Below are 16,349 nucleotides of genomic sequence, written 5' to 3'. Positions count from 1 at the left end.
GAAAGGAAAATTGTTTCTTACCTGCTAATTTCATTCCTGGAGTCCCACAGATCAGTCCAGACACAGGTTATTCTCCCCTGCCAGCAGATTCTCCCCTGCCAGCAGATGGAGACAAAGAAAGCTTTACTGAACGTATGGTACTTAAGCCAGTGTGCTATTTGCAGTCCCTCAGTATGCACTATACCCAAGCACAAAAATTATAGAACCAAAAATGGATTATGTACTTTTTTTCAAGAGCAATTGAAATCTTTTTTAGATTCCAGAAGCTCTGTAACATCTATTTCAGCAATCCAATAGGTTTAGTATATTGTTCCATAAATATTTAAGTCTGTAACATGCTAAGCCAGTTGCTTTGTTAATATTGTTTCCTGATGTTTCCTTAATACGTTTATGTATTGCATTGTCCTTTTCCTTGGGGGGGTGGGGGGGGGGGGGCGGGGGATTGTCATCTTATTTTATTTTTCACTGTTTAGTTCGTGGGGTTTTTTCCCTGTGTTCTTGAGGAGATAAAAATATTTTGCCTACAAAAAAAATGACTTTTTTATATGTATGGAAAAACACAAGAATAGATGCCTGGAACTTTTTCAATGTTTATTAGAACAGAGACGTATATTAAAAGACTTGCCCGACTCTGGCCGAGTTTCGCGGCTCACAAAGACGCTGCCTCAGGGGCTTCAACACTTCACAGCTGCAATTGGCACTCAGTAGTGCAATTTCTTCCAACATACAATCATTGATTGTCAGCAATACACAAGACAACTCTCGCACCGACGTGCAGCATGATTGCCCCAGAAGCAGAGACTACATGCTGCACGTCGGTTTGAGAGTTGTCTTATGTATTGCTGACAATCAATGATTGTATGTTGGAAGAAATTGCACTACTGAGTGCCAATTGCAGCTGTGAAGTGTTGAAGTCCCTGAGGCAGCGGCTTTGTGAGCCGCGAAACTCGGCCAGAGTCGGGCAAGTCTTTTAATATACGTCTCTGTTCTAATAAACATTGAAAAAGTTCCAGGCATCTATTCTTGTGTTTTTCCTGACAGCTATCATAGATCGCCTACCTCTTTTGTTATATGTATGAAAATGCAATAAAGTTTTAAAAAGTTATAGAATCATAACCCCCACATGCAACCAAGCAGGGGGAAAGGTAAGCTCTCAACTGGAGCTAGTCAGTCTACAGAGGAGACAAACTCCAAACACAAGGCAACTTCTGATTATGTAAACACAGCCTAGAGCAGTCTTTTAAAGCAGTGCAAGGCTCTGGACCGATCTGTGGGACTCCAAAAACAAAAATTAGCAGGTAATCAAGTTTTCTTTTAGTCCCCAGATCATCCAGACGAATGGGATGTACCCAAGCTGCCCCTCCTATACAGGGCAGGAACCTGAAAGACCTGCTTGCAACACAAACTCGCCAAAACTAGCTGGTCCGGAGCCCGAACATCCAGTCTTTATTGCCTTGCAAAAGTGTGTTCCGAAGGCCAAGTCGCTGCCTGACAGATCTGTAGGGAAACCAACTGACATTCAGTACAGGACATCACTTTTGCTCTGGTGGAATGAGCCCACAAGTCCCCCTGAGACCAGGCATCTTTTACAAATATAAGCGGATGCAATGGTCTCCTTTAGCCACTGTACACTGGTTGCTTTAAGAAGCCTTGTTCCACAGACAAGTACAAACAAATGATTTGACCTCTGGAAACCTTCAAATAGTATAGAAAGACCAGATACTTTTCTAACAGGGGTAGTTCCACCGACTGACCTGGCCAAAACTGAGATACCACCTTTGGCAAAATCTAAAGAACTGTATCCAAAGACACCCCCTGTTCAGAAATCTGAAGGCAGGGTCCCTACAAAGTAATGTGGGGTGTTTCCTCCCCCAAACAATGCCTTCCTCAAAAGGTGGACCACAAAGAACCTGCAAAGCTAAACTAAGGTTCCATGGGAAAACCACTCATCTCACTGGTGGCCACAAATGCTTTACTCTTTGAAATATCTCACCATATCCGAACATAAGTGTTATGGTTTTGATGTGTTGGAGTGGATTCTTGGGTACTGCGGTGATCATCACACCCATGGGGAGGAGCCCCAGTACTAGGCTAGACTTGAGACACGTAAACAGATTTGTCTTTTATTATACAGCTGGATGATACCACCAGAGGTGGCAGTAGTGAGGTGATCTAGTAGTAGCTGTCCAGGGACTCTCGGCAGAGGAGACCCGTCTCACAATGGTTGATGTTAGCAGCACACGGAAGTATAGGGAGTTCTGGTTGTAGGTTCCCAATGCAAAGCTGTAGATGAAACAGAATGATAAGGTTAGATTACTCACTAAGTTGGTAACTGTATAGATGTAGATTCCAGCAGGCAGAAGTAGTTGGATTACAAGCACAGAGGCAGGGAGTGCAGGCCCTCGAGAAGCGAGTACCTGGTATCCCAGATAGGCACCTGAAAGAAAGCAAAGGGCCACCGAGGAGCAGGTACCCAGTTTAGATGAAATACTCCGAAAGGCAAAGAGAGCTTCCAGCGGCAGCATGGAAGCGGCAGAGTAGCTCAGACCGGAGGCATTCCAATCCTTGCTAACTCGAATTGTTAGCAAACAAAGGACAGGCTAAATACCCGGATGCCGTGACGTCACTCGACGGGGATGCCCCCGAGGTTCCCGCCATGACATGGATAAAGACGTGGGTGGCGTGCGCGCACGCACCCTAGGAGGCCCTCAGGAGAAACATGCCGGATAGCCTTGCCATAGCCGTTCCGGGGACGCCGGATAGAGCGGCAAGCAGACGCGGCAGCAGCCATCTTCCCAAGGCTAGCGGGGAGAGCAGAGAGAAAGGTGAGGTACAGAGGTCGAAGCCGTCTGAGACCGACTGACGCAACAGAAAGGCAGGAGAAAACTTCTGAACTTTATGTCTGGAGCAACTCAAGGCTGCCATTCGCATTCTCAGATACCTCAGCGCCAGTCTTTTCTGGAGAACTCCTGAAAAAAGGCTGAATTTGAGAAAAATGAAGCTGGAAGCAGGGAAACTCCCTCTCTGAGACACCAAAATTCAAAGACCTTCCACACTCAGACATAAGCCAAGGAAGTTAAGGGTCATGACTTCTTCCGAATACCCTTTCAATTCGAACATATTCCTCTCAAAAGCCAAGTAGCAAGACAAAAGCAATCCACCTGATCCAAGGAAATTTGTTCCGATATAGCAGTTCAGGAAGATGCCAGAGCCTCAGAGGCCCATCCAATGCCAGACTTATCGGATCTGCAAACCAGTCATCTCAATCACTCTGGGGCTACCAAAATCACCCCTCCCGCAATGAGCCTCAACACACCTTAGAACTCTGCCTACCAGAGGCCAAGGAGGGAACATGTGTAACAGGATCCCACACAGCCATGGTTGAAGAGCATCGAGACCTTCTGCTCCCAATTCTCATCTGTGACTGAAATAGTGGCGAGCTTTGGCATTCCATTCAGTCCAGATGGAGAACTCCCCACCTCAAGTAAATAAGAGCCAGCACCTCACTTGACAACTCCCATTCCCAGAGTCCAGCATATATCTGCTGAGAAAATCCGCTTGAACATTTTCCACTCCGGGCACATGCGACACTACCAGGGCCAACAGATGCTACTCCCACCCAGTGAAAACAGTTTTGGGGCCTCCCAGTACACCAGTCTCCTGGTCACCCCTTGGTGGTTGATGCAAGCTGCCGCCATTGCATTATTGGATAGGCCTGATTGTGTAGCTTTTAAATAAGAGAGTAATGGCTTCCAAATCACTCATTTCCAAGCGATTGATGGAAGATGCTTCCTCCAATGACCAACAACCCTGTGCTGGTTCAGCCTTACAGATGCCCCCCCCCCTCCCCCATCCTGTAAAACTGGGATCAGTGGTCACTACTACCCAATTCGAGATCTCCAACTCCAAGCCCAGTTCCAAATTAGCCTGAGAAAACCACCATGAAAGACTGGACCCGAAGAATCCCTGGAGTGGCTTCATACGCGTAAACATCCAAGGAACTAGACCTAGGGTAGATGTTATAGAGCTTAGGACCTGTAAGCAATTCCAGACCCTGGGCACCTGAAACTGCAACAATGTTCGGACTTGTGCTCGCAACTTCACAACCTCTCCATCACGAGAAAAATCTTGAGTGCTTGGAACTGAAAAAGCCTCAACATCAGGAAGCAAAGGAATCTGATGTTCCTCGCAGATGGCTATGTAGATACACCTCAGAGATTGAGTGAGACCAGGAACTCCATGTTTTAAATGCAGCAATGACTGAACACAGGGTTTCTATCCAGAAATGAGAAACCCACAGAGCTGCTTTCACCTTCCTTAAGTCTAGGAGCTATAGGTGCCCTCTTTCTGCAAAACTAAGCAATAGATGGAATACCAGTCTTGTCTCTGCTCTCCTTTGGGCATGGGAGCTATTGCATTCAACCTTTGCAGCCGTTCTAGCATGGGTCAGAAAGTGGCCAGCTTGCCTTTGGAGGCATAAGGGGAGGTCATATAGATTTCCCATATTGGGCGAGCACATTCTAAGATATAGCTGGTCTCTTATGATCATCAGGACCCACTGGTCCATTGTTACCTTGTTTAAAAGATCGTACCCACCCTTCTGTAGTTCAAGGCAAGCTACAATAAAAAAAACATACAAAATGCAGTCACAAAAACACAGAGGAGAAATTGCTCATAAAAAGCAACAAAGGTCTATTCCTCTTAGAAGAGGACTAACTGCGCCACTCACCCCCCCCCCCCCCCCCCCCCCCCCCGGAGAAGAGAGGACCAGGTGAATTTCGTTTACTTCCTTTCAGCCCTCCCGGAACTAGGAACAGAGTTTTCACAGGCAGGCTTGCGTGATTCCTGAAAGGACTGAAGCCTGCCAGACACTTGAGACAAAGCTTTAGTCAGCCTTTGAGATGCATCACCTCCCAGGTACCTGACCAGCTCTTTCAAAAGCTCTCTTAAGAGGTAGTGTAATATCTTGTGCCTCAGAACACAGCTAACATTCAGCTGATAGTTGCCCACTGCAGGATCCTGATACCTGAATCATGTGAAACCCTCCAATAATTAGTACACTTCGCTTGGGATGCTCCAGTATGCTCATCCACAGCATTTACCCTCGCTATCCAACAATTCATTCTCTCTTCCTCTGTCAATTTTCTCACTCCAAAATTCATAGAAAAAACATAGAAACAAATTACAGCAGAAAAGGACCAATGGTCTATCCAGTCTGCCCAGCAAGCTTCCCATGGTAGTATCTGCCACGCCATGGAGGTTATCCCCATGTATCAGTCAGTTTTGCTAGACATGCTTTGCTTATGGACTTGGTAGAAGCAGTCCTGTGTTTTTTCCTTAATGTCTACACATCAGTTTCCCAGACTATAAGAGAGTCATGGCTCGTATTGGTTGTCTCAATCCAAATTTCTCTTTTCCTTTCACTCCCTAAATCCCTTCTTCGAAGCAGAGCGTGGTAAGAACACAACACCACCACCACCACATCACATCAACACAACACCACCACACCATACTGGGTCAGACCAAGGGTCCCATCAAGCCCAGCATCCTGTTTCCAACAGTGGCCAGTCCAGGTCATAAGAACCTGGCAAGTACCCAAAAACTAAGTCTATTTCATGTTACCATTGCTAGTAATAGCAGTGGCTATTTTCTAAGTCAACTATATTAATAGCAGGTAATGGACTTCTCCTCCAAGAACTTATCCAATCCTTTTTTTAAACACAGCTACACTAACTGCACTAATCACATCCTCTGGCAACAAATTCCAGAGTTTAATTGTGCGCTGAGTGAAAAAGAACTTTCTCCGATTAGTTTTAAATGTGCCACGTGCTAACTTCATGGAGTGCCCCCTAGTCCTATTATCTGAAAGAGTAAATAACAGATTCACATTTACCCATTCGTTCTAGACCTCTCATGATTTTAAACACCTCTATCATATCCCCCCTCAGCCGTTTCTTCTCCAAGCCGAACAGCCCTAACCTCTTTAGCCTTTCCTCATAGGAGAGCTGTTCCATCCCCTTTATCATTTTGGTCGTCCTTCTCTGTACCTTCTGCAGCGCAACTATATCTTTTTTGAGATGCAGTGACCAGGACTATACATAGTACTCAAGGTGCAGTCTCACAATGGAGCGATACAGAGGCATTATGGCATTTTCTGTTTTGTTCACCGTTCCCTTCCGAATAATTCCTAACATTGTTTGCTTTTTTGACTGCTCCAGCACACTGAACCGATGATTTCAATGTGTTATCCACTATGATGCCTAGATCTCTTTCTTGGGTGGTAGCTCCTAATATGTAAATTGTGTAACTATAGCATGGGTTATTTTCCCTATGTGCATCACCTTGCACTTATCCACATTAAATTTCATCTGCCATTTCGATGCCCAATTTTTCAGTCTCACAAGGTCTTCCTGCAATTTATCACAATCTGCTTGTGATTTAATTACTGTGAATAATTTTGTATCTGCAAATTTGAATACCTCACTCATCGTATTTCTTTCCAGATCATTTATAAATATATTGAAAAGTATAGGTCAAATACAGATCCCTGAGGCACTCCACTGCCCACTCCCTTCCACTGAGAAAATTGTTCATTTAATCCTACTCTGTTTCCTGTCTTTTAGCCAGTTTGTAATCCACAAAAGGACATCGCCACCTATCCCATGACTTTTTACTTTTCCTAGAAGCCTCTCATGAGGAACCTTGTCAAACGCCTTCTGAAAATACAAATACACTACATCTACCAGTTCGCCTTTATCTACACGGTTTATTAACTCCTTCAAAAAAGTGAAGCAGATTTGTGAGGCAAGACTTGCCTTGGGTAAAGCCATGCTGACTTTGTTCCATTAAACCATGTCTTTCTATATGTTCTGTGATTTTGATATTTACAACACTTTCCACTATTTTTCCTGGCACTGAAGTCAGGCTAACTGGTCTTTAGTTTCCCGGATTGCTCCTGGAGCCCTTTTTAAATATTGGGGTTACATTATCTGTAATACAGACAGATCTGTATTATTACAGATAATACATTATCTGTAATAAGACAGAGATCTGGTTGAAGACATCCACAGGATAGCAAAGAAAGGAGAAGTGGTGATCATTGGAGACTTTAATATGCCAGATGTAGACTGGAGAATCCCATCTGCAGAATCTAATAATAGTAGAGAAATAGTAGATGCCCTGCAAGTAGCTTTGTTCAAACAAATGGTAATGGAACCCACGAGAGAAGGAGCTATTCTCGACTTAGTGCTCACTAATGGAGATAATGTCTCAGACGTCCAGGTGGGCACCCACCTCAGCACCAGTGATCAAACGGTATGGTTTAATATCACAAAAAGGACACTGAAAAGGAGCACAAAAACCCAAGTTTTGATGTTCAAAAACACAGACTTTGATGAAATGGGGAAGTACCTGGAGGAAGAACTAAAAGGCTGGGAAAACGAGAGATGTGGATCAACAGTGGACCAATCTAAAAGGAGCAATTACCAAGGCAACTAATCTATATGTTAGAAAAGTAAAGAAAAGCAAAAGAAAAATGAAACCTATCTGGTTCTCATAGCTGACAAAATAAAGGCTAAAAGAACAGCGTTCAAGAAATATAAAAGATCCCAAAAGGAGGAGCACAAAGAAGAATATCTGGTAGAACTGAGGGAGACGAAGAAATTAATCAAGATGGCAAAAAGTCAATCGGAAGAGAGGATTGCCAAAGAGGTAAAGAGTGGTAACAAAACATTTTTCAAATACATCAGTGAAAAGAGAAAAGTTCAAAGTGGTATAGTGAAATTGAAAGGTGGAAAGGATCAATGTGTGGAGAGAGACGAAGAAATGGCAGAAATATTAAATGAATACTTCAGTTCTGTGTTCACTAAAGAGGACCCTGGAGAAGGACCGTCACTAGTTAACAAGAAACTGGAGGGGAATGGAGTAGATGTAACTCCATTTACAGTAGAAAATGTATGGGAAGAGCTGGTGAAACTGAAAGTGGACAAAGCCATGGGGCCTGATGAAGTTCATCCCAGAATACTGAGGGAGCTCAGAGATGTTCTGGCGGGTCCGCTGTGTGTCCTGTTCAATAGATCCCTAGAAACGGGAGTGGTGCCGAATGATTGGAGGAGAGCGGTGGTGGTCCCGCTTCACAAGAGTGGGAACAGAGAAGAGGCTGGTAACTACAGACCGGTTAGCCTCACTTCGGTGGTGGGAAAAGTAATGGAGTCACCGTTGAAAGAGAGAATAGTGAACTATCTACAGTCGGGAGAATTGCTGGACCAGAGGCAGCATGGATTCACCATTGGAAGATCCTGTCAGACAAATCTGATTGACTTTTTTGACTGGGTAACCAAGGAATTGGATAGAGGAAGAGCACTCGATGTCATCTACTTGGACTTCAGCAAAGCTTTTGACACTGTCCCGCACAGGAGACTGGTGAATAAAATGAGAAGCTTAGGAGTGAGTGCCGAGGTGGTGGCCTGGATTGCAAACTGGTTGACGGACAGAAGACAATGTGTGATGGTAAATGGTACTCTCTCTGAAGAGAGAGCGGTTTTAAGTGGTGTACCGCAGGGATCGGTGTTGGGACCGGTCCTTTTCAATATCTTTGTGAGCGACATTGCGGAAGGGATAGAAGGTAAGGTATGTCTTTTTGCGGATGACACCAAGATCTGCAACAGAGTGGACACGCCGGAAGGAGTGGAGAGAATGAGACGGGATTTAAGGAAGATGGAAGAGTGGTCAAAGATATGGCAGCTGACATTCAATGCCAAGAAGTGCAGAGTCATGCATATGGGGAGTGAAAATCCAAATGAACTGTATTCAATGGGGGGAGAAAGGCTGATGTGCACGGAGCAGGAGAGAGACCTTGGGGTGATGGTGTCTAATGATCTGAAGTCGGCGAAACAATGTGACAAGGCGATAGCTAAAGCCAGAAGAATGCTGGGCTGCATAGAGAGAGGAATATCGAGTAAGAAAAGGGAAGTGATTATCCCCTTGTACAGGTCCTTGGTGAGACCTCACCTGGAGTATTGTGTTCAGTTCTGGAGACCGTATCTCCGAAGAGACAGAGACAAGATGGAGGCGGTCCAGAGAAGGGCGACCAAAAAGGTGGAAGGTCTTCATCAAATGACTTATGAGGAGAGATTGAAGAATCTAAATATGTACACCCTGGAGGAAAGGAGGAGCAGAGGTGATATGATACAGACTTTCAGATACTTGAAAGGTTTTAATGATCCAAAGACAACGACAAACCTTTTCCGTAGGGAAAAAAATCAGCAGAACCAGGGGTCACGATTTGAAGCTCCAGGGAGGAAGATTCAGAACCAATGTCAGGAAGTATTTCTTCACGGAGAGGGTGGTGGATGCCTGGAATGCCCTTCCGGAGGAAGTGGTGAAGACCAGAACTGTGAAGGACTTCAAAGGGGCATGGGATAAACACTGTGGATCCATAAAATCAAGAGGCCGTCAATAAAGAGTGGGTGGCTCACCAGAATGACGGCTACTGCCTGGAGATAATACCCTTATTCAATAAACATACACATGGTTACTGTGACTCCAACATCGCGCTAAGCTACAACAGCAAGAGGAAATGTGGAAAAAAGGATTCGCACTCACAAAGCGGGGAGTAGCTGGCTTGTTACGGCGGTTACTACCCCAAACCAAATAAGCCTGATACTTCACATTCAACCCATATCCAGCATAGCTCTCTGCTTCAACGGCAGGGGAGAAGAAAAACTGATACTTCACGCATATCCAGCATAGCTCACTGCTTCAACGGCAGGGGAGAAGAAAAAAGGATTCGCACTCATAAAGCGGGGAGTAGCTGGCTTGTTACGGCGGTTACTACCCCAAACCAAATAAACCTGATACTTCACATTCAACCCATATCCAGCATAGCTCTCTGCTTCAACGGCAGGGGAGAAGAAAAACTGATACTTCACGCATATCCAGCATAGCTCCCTGCTTCAACAGCAGGGGAGAAGAAAAACTGATACTACACGCATATCCAGCATAGCTCCCTGCTTCATCGGCAGGGGAGAAGAAAAACAACCAATAAGGGCTGAATAACAGTCTGGGTAAAACAAATAAGCATGGGTGTAGCTTGCTTATTGCGGCGGTTACTTCCCCTACTACCCCTAACTAATCAAGCTTGATATTTCACTTGGATGCAGCTCCATCACTGCTCTCTACATTAATGGTGGGGGTGGAAGGGAAATAGAACCAAAGAGCTAAGAGAAACAGATAAGTATGAGAAAAAAATGTGTGAAGCTTGCTGGGCAGACTGGATGGGCCGTTTGGTCTTCTTCTGCCGTCATTTCTATGTTTCTATTGGCCACCCTCCAGTCTTCAGGTACAATGGATGAATTTAATGATAGGTTACAAATTTTTACTAATAGGTCTGAAATTTCATTTTTGAGCTCCTTCAGAACCTTGGGATGTATACCATCTGGTCCAGGTGATTTACTACTCTTCAGTTTGTCAATAAGGCCCACCACATCTTTTAGGTTCACCGTGATTTGGTTCAGTCCATCTGAAACATTACTCATTAAAACCTTCTTCAGTATGGGTACCTCCCCAACATCCTCTTCAGTAAACACAGAAGAAAAGAAATCATTTAATCTTTCCGCGTTGGTCTTATTTTCTCCAAGTGTCCCTTTAACCGCTCGATCATCTAACGGTCCAACTGACTCCCTCATAGGCTTTCTGCTTCGGATATTTTTTTTTTTTTTTTTTTTAAGTTTTTACTGTGAGTTTTTGCCTCTATGGCAAACTTCTTTTCAAATTCTCTCTTAGCTTGTCTTATCAATGCCTTACATTTAACTTGCCAACGCTTATGCATTATCCTATTTTCTTCTGTTGGATCCTTCTTCCAATTTTTGAATGAAGATTTTTGGCTAAAATAGCTTCTTTCACCTCACCTTTTAATCATGCCGGTAATAGTTTTGCCTTCTTTCCACCTTTCTTAATGTGTGGAATACATCTGGACTGTGCTTCTAGGATTGTATTTTATTTATTTATTTATTTTCTTTAACAATGACCACACCTCTTGCACACTTTTTACTTTTGTAGTTGCTCCTTTCAGTTTTTTTCTATTTTTCTCATTTTATCAAAGTTTCCCTTTTGAAAGTTTAGCACGAGCGCTTTGGATTTACTTACTGTCCCCCTTCCAGTCATTAATTCAAATTTGATCATATTATGATCACTATTGCCAAGCAGCCCCACCACAGTTACCTCTCTCACCAAATCCTATGCTCCACTGAGAATTAGATCTAAAATTGCTCCCTCTTGTCTGTTCCTGAACCAATTGCTCCATAAAACTGTCATTTATTCCATCCAGGAACTTTATCCCTCTAGCATGTCCCGATGATACATTTACCCGTCAATATTGGGGTAATTGAAATCTAAACGTCATCTCCACAGCTGAATTGTACTGATTTCATGCACAGCTGAATTGGACTGATTTCATACAGCTGAAAAATCATTTAAATTCAGTGGACTTCTCGCGGCAACTTTGCTCAGACGCCGGTAAGAGGAAATGGCGGCAAGGTTGGGTGAGTTTACTGTTGCTTCTATTCAGCACCCCAAGGTATGTGCCAAATTATTTTACATTAATATAATGTGCTCCATTAAGTAACTACAAGTTGTTTGTCCTTCGCAGAAAATTAATAGCCAAGCAAGTAATCTGAGTAAAACGGGGCAATCCGTAAAAAATTGAAGCGGAGTGTGTTTCAGTCCCTGATGCAGCGATGCGAAACGTGCGGACTGATTTGTGATTTTGACATTTCGAGTCACTTCAAGGAAGATTCAACCCCGACACAGAATTTTATGAAAAATGCAAAAAACCTAAAAAATACAAGTAGTAGAATAAAGGACTAGAGCCAATGATTAAATGTGACCTGAAGTGGCAAGACCTCAAAGCAAAAAACGCTGGTATGCCTGCAGGTGTTATGATGGCTCTGTAAGTAAATAGCACATTAAGTAAAATCATATTTACATGACGTCTTTTTAGAGAAGATTTGTATTCGTTGTGTTTCATCATAACTGTTTCTAGTGTGTAATTGAAATCTCCCATTATTACCACACTACCAATTTGGTTGGCTTCCCTAATTTCTCTTAGCATTTCACTGTCCATCTCACCATCTATCTATTCCTATCACTATAGTCTTCCCCAACACACAAGGGATTTCTACCCATAAAGATTCAATTGTGCATTTAGTCTATGCAAGATGTTTATCCTGTTGGACTCTATGCCATCCTGGACATAAAGCACTACACCGCCTCCTGGGTGCTACTCTCTGTCATTGCGATGTTGCAGTTGCATCAAAAGCATCCTGACTTATTGGTTAAGGGTAGCAATCCCATGCCTTCTATTAATGGTAGTAACTGCTGCTCAGTGCTGGATACCCCCATGCTTATCAGTTCTGTAGACCCTAAAAGTCGGAGCCCTCGTTGGTTGCTAACTCCAATTCCCCTTTTCCCCTGCTGCTGAAGCAGAGAGCAATGTTGCAGTTGCATCAAAAGTATCAAGGCTTATTGGTTAAGGTTACTAACCGCTGGGTTACCAAACCTGTTATGGTACTATGCTGCGGCCCAGCTTAGACCTGTTATTGACTGGCACTGCTCAGTTTCCACGAAGCCGTGGGTCTCCCTGGAGCAGGACTGGATAGCACCAACACCTCTGGCTTCACTTCTCTGGCAACCCGATAAGACGTGGAGACCTAATCTGCTACTTACCCCTTGTACTAGGCACACTTATAATGTGTGGAAACAGTGGAGATGCCAACTGGTGGGAACGTATGCATATTCCTCACTCACCCATCTATATCATAATGTTACTTTTCCTGCAGGCCTCCCTACGAACGCTTACGCTCACTGGAAATCTGCGGGGATCAACCGTTTGCATCATGTTATGCATCAAGGTCAGCCTACTCCTTTCTCCACTCTGCAGGAGATTTACCAGCTATCTTACAAGGAATTTCTTCCGTACATGCAGATACGTCACTTTGTACTTCAGTCACAAGCTAAAGGACTGATATCACCCTTACGCTCCTTGTTCGAGGGATACTGCACCTCAGCCAAGGCTATCAGGGGACTTATTTCTAAGATCTATCAACAGCTAATGTCTTGCCCTTTTACCAAGCATGCGCACATGATAGCCTGGGAGACTGATCTTCAGAAATCCCTCAGTGCTGAGGATTGGACTACCCTGTTCTCCAAGGTCTCCAGGGGCAATATCTCCACTCGAATCACTGAAGCCAACTACAAGATTTTATATCGGTGGCACTTAACACCTCTCAAACTTCATCGGTGCTACCCTAGGCTCGCTCCACACTGCTGGAGAAATTGCCACCAAATCGGGACATTTATCCATATGTGGTGGGACTGTGAATTTATTAAGCCTCTTTGGACCTATGTTTCCCAGTTGTTGTCAGACCTTCTTCAGACTCCCTGTCACCTTACCATGGAGCAGGCGCTTCTATTCTCGCCGGGAGACTCTTTGACGGCTCCCGCTCAACAACTAGTATACCAAATCTGCACAGCGACAAGAATGGAGATTGCTTATCATTGGAAGAGACCGAAACCACCCACTCCCAGTGAGCTGCTAAGTCGCTTAGATGGAACTTGCACTCTCTATCGCCTCACGGTGCTGAAATATCATCGTCTCTCTAAATTCAATAACACCTGGGAGCCATACATTACATGGAGACCTCTCACCTTCACGACACCTGTATAAGACTCTATACCATGCTTCATTCTCTTAAGAACTGCCTCATGGGCGTGGGTGGATGGGAGGGTGCATCGACGATCAGGAGTATATGGACTATGATTGGCATGGGGGGGGGGAAATTGGGAATAATTACCTCATAAATGTTGCTTGTTTTTCTTATGCTTATTATTCAGTACTTTCCACCTAGGCGTATGCCATAGGTGGCTGTTTTACTTTACTTTATGCTGTACGTTTATGTTTGATTCTAACAGCAATAAAAATTGTCAATTAAAAAAAAAAAAGGTTACTAACCGCTGCATCAGCAAGTTATCCACATGAACTCTCATCATTTCCTTTAGGATTTGGCCATAGCAGCAATCCTGTGCTTTTTCCCTTATATCCATGTAACAGTATCCCAGACCATGGAAGTCAGGGCCCTCTTGTCATCTGAATCTAATTCCTCTTATCCCCCTGCCATCTAAGTAAGGAGCACTTTGCTACTGAATTAAAAGCAAAGCATATTGGTTAAGGGTAGTGTTCTCCATGCCTTCTGCTAAAGGAGGTAACCGCTGTACCAGCAAGTTATTCCCTGCACACTTCTCATTTCTGTCCTCTAGCCTTTAGGAATCCACAGCATTTATTCCATGCCCCTTTGAATTCTTTGACTGTTTTCTATTTCCAGGGCATTCCAGGCCTCAACCACTCTCTCTGTGAAGAAATATTTCCTGACATTGGTTCTGAGTTGTCCCCCCTGGAGTTTCATTTCGTGACCCCTAGTTCTATTGTTTTCTTTACAACGGAAAAGTTTCAAAGTCCATACATCATGGAAATCTTTTAGGTATCTGAAGGACTGCATTCTATCTCCCCTGCACCTCCTCTCTTCCAGGGTATACATATCCCATGAGAGCTGGGGGATAACTTAGCAATGGTTGTTCATGCTTGCCTCACGCCCATTGGTTTATGCATAATATCCGAATCACTCCTGGGTCCGTCAGCTTGACACGAGTTTATCTGGCTCTGAGAGTCCAGTCCCCACCCCAGTATGTGTGAAAGCCAGCCACCCTAGCTGCCACAAAAGGCCTATACCCGACATCCAAAACTCTTAATATTGTACTAGTCCACACTGTGACCACCTCAGCAGGAAAACAAGTTCAAAGCCCTTGCAAGGCTTCAGCCCTGCAGAGCATGTGCTGCCAATCTCCCATGAGGCAGGTTCACACACAGAAGTTGCTTGAATGTTGCACTTCTCTCTCCTGGCTCAGCAACCATGCAGTGTCCCTCCCAGACACTGCAGTTAAGAAAAATAAAGCTTGATAACGTCGGTTAACTAGTTTCTGGCATTCCTTCTCCCACTGTTTTGTGCATCCTCTCTCTTTTGCAGCTCTGCTTAGGCTGGTTGCTCTTGCTTTTGAGCTTCCTTCCTCCTGCTGCTTCTTGGTGGTCACGCCAAAGGGCCAAACCACACTTCCTTCCTGTCTTTATCTACTCCACCTGTGTTAAATTGGGAGGGACCTTGGCCCACCCATCCCCTAAACTCCCTTCTGCTGCCCAAACCCTGTCCATATTGGGTTTTGCAGTTCTCCTGACTCTTACTTTGCTTTGTTCTAGGGGCTCTCTTCCTTCAGATACTTCTGGCCTCTCCTTTGATGCCCTTAGGGTCTGTTCTTTGACATCTCCATTACAAGTAGACTATGCCAAAAAGAATATGAAGCTGAGTCTAGGACCATGCATTCATTGCACAATCGTGCAACTAAAGTAGCTATCTACCTCACCAACCTCATACTTTTGGCTGCTATGCAAAGGAAGACTACAAGGCATCTATCACCAAGGCCAGACCAGCCTCTAGATACCCCCCTCCCCCTTTTCCTTAGCTAAAAGTTACTCTAAAAAACTTTGACACCCATATTAGATGCACGCATCAATCATAACCTCACGCTATAAAACTTCTCCATAAAAGCTGCCCCTGCGTACCCAAAAGTGAAACCACCACCAATATCAAGATATCCCTCTTGGGAAACAAAATGTATCAAGGGAAACAGGAACCAAAACTGTGGCCCCAGATGTGCAAGACCAGGATTCCCCCTCCCCATCGAGCAATGGGACTCACCACCTATAAAAACTCCAGTTCCTCACCTGCTAGGTTTGGCTACCATCAGAGCTGCTTCTTTCTCAAAAAGCAAAGACTTATCTGTGCAACAAAAGGCAAAAGCTCTCTTAAATGGAATCATCCAGAGGGCAGTATCTTATCTGCCCACCCTCACCCTTCAGCAATTGTCGGAAAGGCCTTGAGAACTCAACTGCCCCCGCTGCTGGTACACCACCCTGAAACACTTCCGTCTGACTCTGCAGGCCCAGTGCTGCTACCTACACTCCATGGGCACAGCCATGCTCCTCGTACATTGCTGAACTCGCCCCTCAGCAGGCATTCACCTCTCAATCTAGGTTGCTTAGCATGAATAGGCCTGCTACAGGCCCCCTTTGAGGGCCTCTGAAGAATCATGCCACCATAGGTGAAGACCTATTTGCCCCTTCTGTATCCAGAAAGCCTTATACATTTGTATGCACTACCAACAAAACTCGGAGAAAAGGACTACTCCCTTGTTCACCATGCTCCCAGGTTGCCTGGGAGGGGGGGGGGCAATCAGAAATCCAC

General features: G+C 44.5%; 1 protein-coding gene across 3 annotated transcripts in view; it reads right to left on the bottom strand.

Annotated features, from left to right (window-relative positions):
• Positions 1 to 16,349, bottom strand: part of SMARCA5 (SWI/SNF related, matrix associated, actin dependent regulator of chromatin, subfamily a, member 5) — a 453,245-nt gene that overhangs the window by 362,883 nt on the left and 74,013 nt on the right. The window lies entirely within an intron of this gene.

This window comes from Rhinatrema bivittatum, chromosome 1 (genome assembly GCF_901001135.1).
Source record: "Rhinatrema bivittatum chromosome 1, aRhiBiv1.1, whole genome shotgun sequence".
Lineage (NCBI taxonomy): Eukaryota > Metazoa > Chordata > Amphibia > Gymnophiona > Rhinatrematidae > Rhinatrema > Rhinatrema bivittatum.
The sequence above is the reverse complement of the archived record's forward strand: the minus strand, read 5'-3'. Positions and strand labels throughout refer to the sequence as shown.